The following is a 13,874-nucleotide window of genomic DNA, read 5'->3' as shown; positions in this document are numbered from 1 at the left end:
TATTTTCCCTCATATAATCATCAGACATTTCTGTTTTAGAGTGATAAATACCAGACTGTTGAAATTTAGGTGCCAAGAAGTGCATCTCAGCACAGCACAAATAGAGCTGCTATTTTTTATTCCTTCCGTTTAGTTTAACATGTATCCCTGCTATTGTTGTCCTAAGAAGAAAAACTAGAGCTACATCTTGTTTGCTAGGTGTTTCCAATATATTAACTTGAAAGAACAGATAATATGATGCGGCAAGGTCTGAAAAAAATAGGCATTTTATATTGAAATGTTTGAGCAAAGCATATATACTGTCTAACATGTATGCATCAATGCTCTCTACTGGATATAAACAGAATGATTCATTTCTGTGTCATACATCTTGTACTTCTAGGAGTCAAGAGAATTTTTCCTTAGCTCAAATACTAGTGCTTTTGAAACAGGATGCTAGTTCCAGCCCTGCTATTACAGTGAAGGTCCATTCGGCCTTAGAATGCAGCATTGTGCAAACTGGGAAGTGCCTTGATAGCTACTGATTTGGTTCAACAGTTCTGAAGAGAACCTTCCAATCCTGAGTTTCTAAGGATCAAATGTTTCTAAAGGCCAAGTGTTGAAAATGCAACATGCAGAAAAATGCACAAAGTACTGTAACCCGTGCACAGGCTGTCAGGTATACAGGTATTTCTTGTGGGGCATTACCCAGTTGTGCCCACTAGATTTTTGCATGAACATGCATATAGTGATATTGTACGGCCCTATGTGGTGGTGATACTTCAAAAACCAAAAACAGCTTGTCCAAATTATTACTGTTGAGAGGTGCAACATTTTGCCCAGTGTTTTCAGATGATGCAGCAGGAGATAGCATATGCATCAAGTTAGTCTGGCTTTATGCTCTCTCTTTCCCATGAAGACTGTGCCCCCACTTCCTCAGCATGCAGGAAGGATTCTGGTAGATGTTTTGCACTGAAGCTTTATTACAGTCATTTTGGTACTCTTTTAGTATTTCTTCACTTGTGTGAATAGGTTTGCTGTCTGCTTCTGAATTCATAACCTACAGATGTTTTTATTTTCCATATAATGGATGGGAGAGCTGGATCCCAAAATATCACTATCTGCCATGCAAAGAAAGCAAGAAGTCCTTTAAACGCATGGTAATAAAATAAAGAGAAAAAGTAGCAATTTTAGATAAGATGAAACACTTCCTATGTTGCTTAATGGAAATTACAATATGAATTTACAAGGGAAATCAACTATTTCATGGCCAGCCCAAATTGATCCAAATTACTGCTGCTATCATTTTGGCTGTCTTAGGCCATCCAGTGAGATAATCCATTTGAAAAAAAATAAACTGATGGGTGAATATTCTCATGAAACATTTTGGTGGTTGCTGCCCTCCGGAAGTTGATCACTTTCCTGGCTATATTTTAAGTCAGCTCAGATGCTAGAAATAAAATCTGGTCAAAGCTCATTGTTTTAGTACAGTCTGGTGCTTATTGTGGTTGATAAGATTGAGGCATTAATGTTATCCAGGCTTTCGAAGCATTAGCGGTGACCTGAGACTGCAGCTCTGACTCAGCCTTTTGTCTTTCCAAGCCAGCCTGCAATGGGATATGGATTATTTATAAAGGCTGCATAAGCCCACTTTCAAAACTCTAGTTTACAAATTCCTTCTCTGAATTCGCCCCTTTCGCACAAGATCTAAGTACTAGAAGCCTACTGAGAAAGTCAAAGCTCCACCTGATCCAAGCCCTTTTGATTAGTGAGAGTGGAGAGTATATGGACTTCCTACCGTGAACCTCAATATCAGTTTTCAGGAGAAAAATCTCTCTCTTTTCCTTCAGAAGCACACTACAAATGGCCAGTAGTTAGGAAGCCAGTTCACACCCAGTATGTCACTTCCCATGCTCAAGGCATTTCCAAATGTCACCCTCCACTCCATCTTGGTATTGTTCACATCCTGAATTAGACTTCTCACCAGGACACAGAACAGAGGCGGCATTCTTCCATGTGAAGCTAATGTTTGAACAGAAGGACACATACCAAAAATACAAAGTTATAATCTGTGGTAACCTTCTGGGCAGTTGAATGCTCCCCTTAGCTATAGACAAAGACCATATATCTGTGCTGAACTTCTCTGCAGCATTAGAGTTGACCATGAAACTCACCTAAAAGATGAGGCAAAGATGAGGCAGGAATTAGCAATGTTATACTGAGATGCTGTTAATCTCTCCTCTCAGGTCTCCATTCAGCATATTGTGATGGGGTCCTTGTTGAACACTTGGCTTACCTCAGCAGCCATCTCTCAAAGAAAGCCAGCATCGATGAGGAGATTCAGTACAGGATCCGATGTTCCAGCAGTGCCTTTGGGAGATGGAATCCCTGTGTGTTCAACGATCATGAAGTTTGGGTGACCTACAGGGACCACCTGAAAAGCCTGGAATGCCATCACCAGTGCTACCTCCAGAAGATCCTTGGCATAAAGAGGGAGGATTGTTGCACAAATGCCAGTGTCCTCACGGAAGCTAACACCACCAGCATGGAAGTGTTGATAATTCAACATCAGTTGCGGTGGATGGGGCATTGTGTACACACATCTGATGTATGTATACCAAAACAACTGCTATACTCCCAAATCAGCCAAGGACAAAGGGCACACAGGGGCCAGAGGAATCACTTCAAGGACACCCTCAAGGCAAACATTAAGAAGCGTGGCATAGAGAACACAAATTGGGAAAAACTAACTTGGGTTTTTTCCAACTACATGGTGACGACTTATGAGAGAAGGTACATCTTACTTTGAGGACAATCATTTTGCCCTAGAGATAGAAAAAATTACCAAAATGGAAGGAAAGGAAAAAACAGAAATCTGCATGGACGCTTCCTTTAACCGTCACCTGTGGCATTTGCCAGAGATAGTCTATGGCTCTAGGATCAACTGCCTTATGCATCAGTGGACTTGTCTAGAACCCTTTACTTGACCTGTGGGAGTGATCATCCTTGACCATGAGGGATCGTTGCTGCCGCAGCCACTGATGGGTCCATGATCTTTCACCTTCACTATCTTTGCATGTGGGAGCGCCACACAGAGCCAGCTTCTCCCAAGCCCATAAGAAGTAACAAAATGGGGGCAAACATTATTTTCTGACTGACTGTGTCCCCCAACGTCAGGTTCAGCATTAGTTATGATGATTCTCCTCTTCATTTTTTATTTGTATCACTTCAGCATGTAGAAACACTAGCCATGGTGCCAGAAGCCCACTGTGTTAGGTGGGTGCCAAGCAAACACAGAACAAGACAATCCCTAACCCAGAGAGCTTGCAATCAAATATAAGACAAGAGACAACATGATACAGACAGATAGGTGAGCACAATGAATTAATGAGACAATACTGGTCAGCCTGAGAGTCTTATAGTATATCAGCAGTCTAGCTGTCACGTTTTCTGTAGGCATTCTAGCCAAAAAGAATTTAAATGAGATGTTTGAAGGAAGATAATGAGGCAGCTTTGTGGATATTTATGAGGAATCCCTCCTATGCATGAAAGGCAGGTTGGGAGAAAGCATGTAGGCACTTATTTTAGGGCAATGGAGGCTGGCATCATGCACAGATCAAGGCAGGAGTTGACCTCGCAATACTGACAGGCTTTGAGAATATAAACAAGAGAGAGATGATTCAGTGAATGAATACACAGGGAGCAGTGACATGGGCAAAGTAATGGCGTCAGAAGCAAGCTTTGCCGCAGTGTTCCAGATATCAGCAGGGCCACGTGGCATTTGTCATGGTTAGAGATTGGAGAAAAATTTGGCCAGGATTTTTAGCTGTGAACTGGTAGGAAGGGCCCTGTCCTAGAGATGCTTTTCAGCATTGGTGACGTGTAGGGGGTGCACGTGGGTGCATGTGCACCCCAAGCGTGGCGGTGCACCCCCTAAGACGGGCAGTCAGCAGTTGCCACTGGCCAATGCTGCTGGTGGTATCTGCGGGTGGTCATCCTCCCCTGGTCAGTGCTCACCATCCCTGCCTGCCCCCGCCCCGCCAGTGCCGGCAGCATCTGCAGGAGCTCTCAGCTTACTGCTGTCATGCTCCTGCCACCAACAGCATCCCTCAGAATGACTGCAGGGGAACACCTAAAGCTAAGAATCCCCTCCCCTCCCATTCTGGCCCCAAGGGCCCCCCTCCATAGCTTCTTCCCTGCCCCTCAGGATGCCCCTCTGCCCCCACACCCCAGCCCTTGTGGCTTATCCCCTCCCCTCACGTCCCCTGGCTTACCTGCACTGCTGGTGCTGTGCTGGAGGAGCAGGCAGGGAAGGGGAATCCACAAGCCCAGCCCAAAGAGCAGTGGTGGCAGTGAATGGGTTCCTCTTCTCTGCTTGCTCCTCCAGGAGCTGCAGGTGAGCCAGGACCTGCTGGGGTGGTGAGCAGAGGTCTGTGGTGTAGGGGGGCAGGCTCGATCCAGAGGTGTGAGGTAGGTGGCACGGTGGGCCCAATCCAGGCTGACATTCAGGTTACAAGCAAGATAGTGATATTATCCACAGTGTTCATGAAAGTAGGTGATAGAGACTGTTTTGAACTTGGGGAAGTTTAAAACTTTGCTTTAGACATGTTGAGCTTGACTCGCTAGTCAGCTATGAGTAGCTGAGAGACAGGTCAAGATTTTAGTTTGGAAAGAAAGAAACAGAAGAGAAGTAGATCTGGAAGTCATCTACATATAGTAGTTGAATTTGGTGTTTGCAGATGAGATTATCCACAAAAAAAGAGTTAGAGGGAGAAGGACACTGATCACATAACCCTGTCGGATACCCACAGGATATAGAAAAGAGGATGAATGGGAATCTAAAGGACACGCTGAAAGAATTAGAGAGGTAGAACCAGAAGAGGACTAAGTCATAGAAGACAAAGAAAGCCAAGGTTTCAAGATGAGCATGGCCTACTTTATCAAAGGTAGGTGACAGATCAAGTAGGGTAAGACTGGCTTTAAGATTTAGGTAAGAAGAGAGAATGGGAAGGAAGGGGATGATGACAGAGGGAAGGAGGGAGAACAGAAGATGGTATAGAATGGGGTTACAAGGTAAAACAGAGGCTAGTGCAAGAAAACAGGCAAGGAACTTCTGAGTCTATGGTAAGGGGGAAGGAGAGAGATGAACATTTCCAGGGAAGGGAGTAGTTGGTGAGGAAAGAAGAGGAGGAAGTGGGTGAAGGAGGAGAGGTAGATCACATATGATACTATTCTTCTTTTGGGAGAAACCAACAAATCTACAAAATTAGGAGAAAAAAAGAGGATTTTGAAGAGTTAGTTGGTGAAGAGGTAGGCACAGAGACTCAATTAAATTGGATAAGGAGAGTTTTTATGGGAAGATGAGAGAACTGAAAGAGAAGAGAACAAATCTGTTGTGGAAGATACCATCTTGGTTGGTTCTCTGTACTTAGAAAGTACCTGACATTAAGAAAGCTATTGTTGTTTCCTACTATTATGTTCAGTTGATGAATACTTCCAAACAGCTTTAAATCTGTTTCTCATTGTCACTGGAATTTAGCTGTGTTTTCTTTTCTTTAACTGAATCCCATTATCCCCAGGTAGAACTTCTTGAATTTCTCTACATTTGTCTCTCTACTGGGTGTTTAACTCTTTCAATTACTTAGAGAGAGACATCAGATCTTTCCTCCCTTTCTCCATAGCTTGAACTGGGAACAATAAAAAAGTGGCAGGGAAATTTGCTGTACTTTTTTCAGAATACCAGAAAGGCTCCAGATGGACTACTCTGTGTAACTTGTTTTAAAAATGTGTCTAGTGTTTTGGCTTTTAAAATATTGCATTTTCTAGCCACCAGCAATATCAATCTCATTAAAAAATAATTAAGATTAAAGTAATGTTTCAGGTACCTACTGATGTTCTGAGTCCAGTATATATTCAGTTTTAAGACTGGTAAGAGTAAAAAAGAAAGAAATCAAGAGAATGCAAAATTCCAGTTGCTCTCCTCCATTGGTCATACTGAGTGTATCTACAAATGCCACTAAGGCAATGTGATAAACTTTGGCATAGTTTGTGCTGGGGTCAGCTGCTCCGGGCACAGTGTCTGCACGTGCACCTGGGACTGCAGTTTGAGCTGGGGCACAGCAGCTCCAGACTAGCAGGGTACCCGGGGGGAGGGAGGCGGGGTCAACCCTGGGCTCCAGGTGACAGCATCAGGGCTGGCTAGGGCACAGGGTGCTGAAATGTGGAGCTAGGCAGCAGACAGCCCCCCACACTTTAGCACTCTCATGCCCCAGCCAGATGCTGTCACCATCTACATGTGTATTTCAGCCCATGTCATTTCTCTGCCTTAGGACTGTACTGTCCCCGACAATACTATTCTGTGGCAGAGTTAATTATTTTACTGTGCCCTAATACTGATGCACATGTAGACAGTGATGATTTACTACAGAGCTAATTAGTCAACTCTACAGTTAAGCGCATGTGTAGATGCACCCACTGAAGAGTCGACTACAACCTTAATTCTGCCCCAATCTGGTTGCAGCCACACAGCATTCTCATAATGAAGTAGGAAGCACTGCACAGCTTTCTATTTTATTTATGGTTGGGTTTAAGGGAGTTTATTTGTTCATGTGGATATCTTTAAGTGGGAGAAGGCAATCAGCCAGGAATGAAATCTCTGGGGTTTGCTTTGTGTATGAGATGACCTGAATTATCCCCTTGATTTAAATGCAATGGTCCTTCCTCACCGTGAGTCTCTGATTCCTTGTCAGAGCTAAATAAAGACAAAACTTAATGCAACTAAGGACCTGTCTGTGAGGACAATTCCCTTTTAAAGATGTTATGAAAGAGGAATGGCATTGCTATCTGTCACTCTCTGGATGGATTACTTGCCCAAAGACACTCTCATGGACCCAGAGGGACAGACTTCCATCTTCAGCTCCCTCTGTGCAAAAATGAAGTTTATTTCTGACCTATGGGGACTTTTTACCATCTTGTACCATCTACACTTTTCCCAGAGCCTGACAAAGGGACTTTGATTCCTGAAAGCTTGCAGAAAAGGACAATTTTCTTGCCATTTTCCAGTTGGTCTAATAAAAGGTAAAATTTTGGAACCAAGAGTTCTAGTTTTTTGTATTACTTGCCCATTTGCATTTTGAAGTCTCTCTCTGCAAGGGAAAGGGCTAGATTTTTTCTTTAGAAACAATTAAAGTTTCAAACCCTGGCAGTCATTTATAAGGTGACCTGTGCTGCTGGTTTATAAAAGTTAAAAACTAATTATATTATAAATTTTTATCAGCACAAGTTTACTCCTGGACAAAAGATTGAGTCAAGGGAAACAAGTAAAGTATTCTCTCTCCTCTCTTTCCCCTAGGGCGCATGGACTTGCCCCATGCTGGTTATCTGGTCCTTGGGGCCAGACGAATTTGACACCCCTGCGTTATGCTATACAAAAAGACAAAATATTCTTATTTTAACAGAGGCTTCCTAAGAATCAAGCCCAGGTTTCCCTGCACCATGTGTTATTAATGAGACAAAATTGATGTAAAACATGATTATTCTGATTTGGATTCACTTTATTATTTTACCCTAATGCAGATCACGATGTGAAGTGCACAGTAACAGTGAATTTGGACATCTATTTCTCTGCTGAAAACTTTACTAAAGACATTCCAATATGAATACATGATTGTGCATATTACATATACCCTCTCTCTGAAGGGTTAATATACCACAGTAGCATGAGCCTATGCCTGGCAAATCTCTCTGCCAACTGCTACATCCGTCCAACTTCAAATAAACCAGCAAGGAGCTTCAGGATAGATAATCTTTCTTAAACTTTAAGAGAATGGGAGATAGCTAAATTACTAACTCTCCCAGAGAGGAGAGCAGACTGTCATTTTGCAATGCTGTCTCCTGCCATGGACAACAAAGACAAGCAAAGAAAAAGACTTGATTTAAAGAATGTAAGACTCATTCATTTAGCTGAGGATGAGAAGATTAAATCTTTGATATAATTTAAAAGATATCTTAATTATTCTAAGTGTTATGGTACCAGAAGGACCAAACTAAGAAGCTCAAGGGCTTCTAATGTAATGATTTAATTCTGTGGTAGGACAGAAAAACAATCATGTAAGTTTTTTGTGAGTGATATCTTTTATCAGACCCTTTGCATGGTTGGGATACACACAGGCAAACATTCAGGTATCAGTACCCTTCTCCAGGCCTCTGGGAGAGAAGCAGACACAGCAGAGCTAAATAGCAGATGCAAAAAAAGCTTGTGCTAACTCCATGTGTAAATAAATACAGGATAGAAGAGAAATTATCAGGTAGCCAACAGGCAGTAAAGACCTGATAATGGAAGAACAAGATTGTTCAGGAAGGTCGTTATCACATGTGAGGTGCTGAGGTTAGTGAATATCAGGGAAGATTATAATGGACCACGAAGACAATGACTTTATGGTCAAATTGTTCAAACTACCTAGCACCCTTCCATTAAATTCAGTAATTGTATGATCTGTTCAACCTCTTATCATAAAAAGAGATAGGAATACAGCTTCTCCCTACATTTCCTCCTCTTCGACATGATTCTTCAGTGCATCTCTAAATTCCTTTCTGCATTAAATTTCAGTCAGTCCTGGAATTATTTGAAAATAGCCTTAGGGAAACTTGTTCAAAGCCACTGCCACCACAGACAACTTTGCATTCTAAACTGAGGCATTTGACTCCTATCTGTTTGGACATATGAGCTGCTCAGCATTGCTTCATTAGGCAAGTTATTTTTATATTCCCAGAAAGAGCAAAATGTAGAGAGAGGAATGATTACTTGCTATTGTAACAGCTGCAAGAGAGAATAGATGCAAATGCACTATGAGTTCCTCCCTGCCCTGCTACTAGCATAATTAACCAGACATCAATACAAATTTCATTTATACATGCTCAAGATCTACATTAAATGTAGGAAATGGGACTTCAATGTCAGGATTAGTTAGAGATCACTGGAATCTGGGATTTGTTTTTTTTGGTCATTTTAAACGGAAGCCAAGCTACAGAACATCTAGACTGAATAGCTAAATGTCCTGGAAAGTTCCCTTCTGGGGTATTGATCAGGATTTTTGAATAATTATATTAAGAGTTCCCTCCAAAAAATCCACCCCAGCTTTTGCACAAGAATCAGTGCAGGCATAACATTTCTCCAGCCACTATCATAGCTTCGCTCTTGAAAAAGATGCTTCCAGAGTGTTCAGTAAATTGTATTCGGATCCTGTCCTATAATAAAGTTACTGTTACTTTGTGTTAATATTGCATCATAACATGTTCAAGCTGCCCCCCCTGTAACATAGACATCAGTGTTACAGGACATTGTTACAAGGATGCAAACAGACAGGAAAAAGGAATCAGAACTCCTGGTAGATATGATATCTTTTATTAGATGAACTAGATTTTTGCAACAAAAAAAAAAAAAATTTATTTGCAAGCTTCTGGGCACGCCCTTCTTCAGGCATAGGAGAAGAGACTGTAACAGTTCTCTGAGGTAGAAATTAAAGTTCATATTTCACAGGAGAGTTGAAGGTGTGGTAAAATCTCCTGTTTGGTAGAAGCATCTGCATATGTATTCATTGAGTAGAAGGCTGGAAGGGAGCACTGAGACATCTAGTTTCACTCTTGTATGACTCTGCAGAGTTAATTCCTACCTGAACACACCATCTGTTTTAAAAACATTAAGTCTTGAGATCTATCTATATATCTAAATGCATTAAATTTTAAAAAACTCTAGTTTGGAATCCACGACAATCCTTGATAGGTTGCTCCAGTGAATATCCTTACTATTAAAAGTTTCCACTTTATTTCTGATCTAAATCTGTCTGCCTTTAACTTCCAGCCATGATAGATATTGTTATATATTTTTCTACTAAATTGAATACTTTGTACTGTTAAATTTCAGTCAAGTTGTCTTTTAACCATTTTTGTTAGTTAACTTAAACAGATCAAGATTATTGTTTCTTTCACAATAAGGCAAGTTTTCCAATCCTTTGGCATCCCCATGGTTCTCTATTTAATCTCTCTTGTATTGTGGACATTGGAATTAGATGTCATATGCCTTAGTGGTTTCACCTCTGCCTAGTACAGGAGTACTATAACCTCCCTGCCTCTCTTGGATTATTGCCCTGTTTAAACTTCCAAGGACAGCAACAGTCACTTTGGTCATAGCATCATGTTGGAAGTTCATGTTCTGACTGTTACTCTCCATGAACCCAAGTCATTTTCAGAGTCGCTGCCTCCCAGGATACAGTCTTCTGTTCTGGAAATATAGCCCACATTTGTTTCTAGATCTCCAGCTTTACACTGGGTCATACTGGGCATGTCTAAACATGCACTTTTAGTGTGCATTAGCCTATTTTAATGCACACTGAAGAGTATGCTGTTTACTTAAGCAAAGTCTACCAAACTATCCACAACACTTAATTGTTAAAAGAGCTAAGAACTGATCTCCACTATAAACAGCTCATCATTAGCAGGTTTTTTCATCAGTTTCAAGTCAATTAAGTTATTTGCCATACTGATCTGTATTGTGGTGTTTTTTTAATCAAGTTGTTATAAAATACCAAAGCAAATGCTTTCTAGAAGTCTGTAAGAGTATTATATCAACATTATAATTTTGTAATCTCATTAAATAAATATCAGTTTGACAAGATCTACTTTCCATAAACCTGTGCTGATTGGCATAATTATTTTATTCACCTTCAATTCTTTATTAGTCAAACTCATGCAGCAGCTGTTACATTATTTTGTCTGAGATCAACATCAGGCTGGCAGAGTAGAATTACTCAGGTATTTTATCTTTTTCAAATACTGGCACAATGTTAGCTTTCTTCCATGTCCCATGACTTACTGAAAATCAAGTTAACAGTCCAGAGAATCCTTAGCCAGCTCTTTTAAAATGCTTGGATGCAAGTTATCCAAACCTCCTAATTTGAAAACATCCACCTTAAGCAACTGCTGTTTAATCTGCTCCTGAGTTACTACTTGAATGGAAAGTACTTTTTCATCATAGGATATAAATACATCATTTAGCTTTCTCCCGAAAATGCACCAGAAATTTGTTTAACAGTTCCGCTTCTTCTGAATTCTAGACAATTCTACCATTTTTATATATGAAGAAACAAATATTAGGATGTTTCCCTTTTTAAAAAAAAACACAACTTTTTTTCCCCAATAGCAATGAGATATTGTGATGATGCTTATTTAGCATCTTATTCTAGTGTTCCAATGACATAAAAGTGCAGGGATTCAACCATCTCCTATAGGCTTTCTTGCAGGAAGGGACTGATTGGCCCCACTGTATAAATATTAAACATTATAGTATTGACCATAACGTAAATGTTTGCATTATCTAAATTAGGTCTAATGTCTACTCTTCACCCACTCTGTTCTACAGTGAGCAAAGCTCAATTCTTCAGCATTTTTTAATACATACCTGTCTACACCGTCATCTGCTAGGGCCACGCTAAAGCATCAGTACAGTATTATAATAAGGAAAAGAGCAGGGGATTGAATAAGTAGCGATTCGTGCTGCTACTGTTTGTGTTTTTCTGTGGGTCAGTCATTCGCATACAGGTAAAGCCCAGCAACACCGAGACTCCAAAATCAAATGAACTAGAATATGAGCAAGATAATTATTTACTTAAGTATGCACAGCATTAGGATCTTTGGCTGCCATATCTAGCAAAATTTACAGTTGGGGGTTTCCTAGTTACAGGCCATGTTGGTACAATTTGCCTTAATTTACTTCTTTAGCACCTGCCTCTGCTAATGCTGCTAGTAGGTATAGAATTTGAGAGCTATCTGAGAGCTTTTTTCCCCCCCCTTGTTTCAGCAGCAGAAGCTCCCAAGAGGCTTGGATTTTTCTTCTCTGCACTGCAGTTAGGTTTACTACTTAGCTAATCTATACTGTGAATACATTTTAAAATACATTTTTAGAAAAAAAATCTCCTCTATCACCAAATACTAGACTAGATAACCAATTTTTCAGACTCCAAAGGATTTAAAAGCAGATTTACCATCTCAGAAGGAAAATACATTTAACTTACTGGTAAAAAGTGTGGTAATGGTCCTTTTCCATAAATACGTTATCAAACTGAAAACACTTTAAGGTGAGTGACATGGTAGTTTTGCTATAGATCTGGGATTTCTTTCCTATGCCAGAAAGTTCTCCATGCAAGGTTATTTTCCTTTGCAATTCCTCTGAAATATGATACTCCTGTACAGATCCTGAGATTTTCAAAGCTAGCTAACAGAGGTGGATGTCTCAGATGCATTGAAAATAATGGCACTGAAGTCTCAGAAGTGGCTTTGAAAAGTCAAGGTATAAGCTGCACAGGGCTAGTTCTATGAGGTAGTTCTTCCCTTAGTAAACTGGCAAATGTCTGTCTATATCAGCCTGAAATCAGCCAAAAAAACATTAAAAAAATCTCTTTCATTTCTGTGGCTTTCATGTGAGGATCTTAAAGAAACCTATCAAGATTAAAGTTAGTCATGTTAGTCTGAAGTCAAGCAGAAGGCAGGGGATGGTGGCACTTAGAGAGTAACTGGTTAAAAACTGCATAAACTTTCATAGGAAACGGCCTACAACACCTACCAAACTTTATGTATTTCTGAAGGAATTGGTGTGTAAGGTGCCCTGACTTCTGTAGGAACCCTTAATTTTGATAGGCAGATGTGCGGGGAGTCTGCTCTGATGTGCTAGAAATCCAGTGCGTTGGAGCAGACTCGACTGCTGGGAACTGATGTGCTCTGGCAGCCTTCCATGTCATGTGTATCAGCATCCCTGCACATCCCCATGCTACAAAAATGGCAGTGAGGAGCTTTGAAATAAAATATATTCAATGAGGTTTAGTTCAAAGTACCCCGCCGCCGTTTTTTCAGTGCAGTGACACTAATACACGTGATGCGTGGGCACTTTTAATTAGTGTGGCTCGCTAATTAAAGTGCCCAGTGCTGTGTCCCAGAGCACGTGTAAAAATGTTCTAAGTGATTAAAACCATTTTACCAATGAGGAAAATGAGAGATAAGTGCAATGACTTGCCAAACACTGCAAATCAGTCAGTGGCAGTTCCCAGAACAAAGGCGCTATTTTTTCTAGCGTACCCCTTGAACTACTAGTTCACTACATTAGGGGCACCGATACATGATTCTGGAGGCCACTCCAATTAAAGGCTGCTCTGTCTCTCCCTTGCCCCCAAAGCACATGTAAAAGAGCCTATATAGGTTTCCCTTGCTTTATGCGGGTTCTGTATATGCGAATTCATTCTTAAGCGATGACTTTTTTATACCAAAAATTCATTATATGTGAAGTAAATTCACTCTCACGCAATCAGTGTGATGGAAGCCTGCCGTCAGCTGCTTTTTGCAGTGCATTGTGGGAGTGACATGCACCAAAATATAGCCTCCTGTGTGGATCTGCTCCTCGCTTGTTGTCTGTGACACGTGTTTCTGTAGTTGCCGTCCCCATTACGGTAACATTCACCGTCACCCTGTGCTTGTGCGCACCGTCTACTGTTGGTGAGTACCAAAATTGTCTTGTAAAAGCGGTAGAAATGGGGCTGGGGGTCAGTGAAGTCAATGTCTAGGGATACGATGTTACACTGTAAAGCAGGTTCCCTTTATGCGAATTCGAGTTATGTGCTGTTTTCCAGGAACACATGGGCAGCATAAAGCAAGTGAAACCTGTATATCAGAGCCAGCCCTCTAAAAGGGGAGGAAAGAAATAAAGCACAGAATTCACTTAACTGTAAGTCACCTTTCACAATCATCACCTCCTATTTGTCTGTTACATCAGTGGAGTTCCCTGATAAATAAATACCCTGCTGATTTACTAATTGCTAATACTGTCTCTCACCCAGCAGCTGTCCTAATAT

Source organism: Alligator mississippiensis, chromosome 8 (genome assembly GCF_030867095.1).
Source record: "Alligator mississippiensis isolate rAllMis1 chromosome 8, rAllMis1, whole genome shotgun sequence".
Lineage (NCBI taxonomy): Eukaryota > Metazoa > Chordata > Crocodylia > Alligatoridae > Alligator > Alligator mississippiensis.
Note: the sequence above shows the minus strand (reverse complement) of the source record.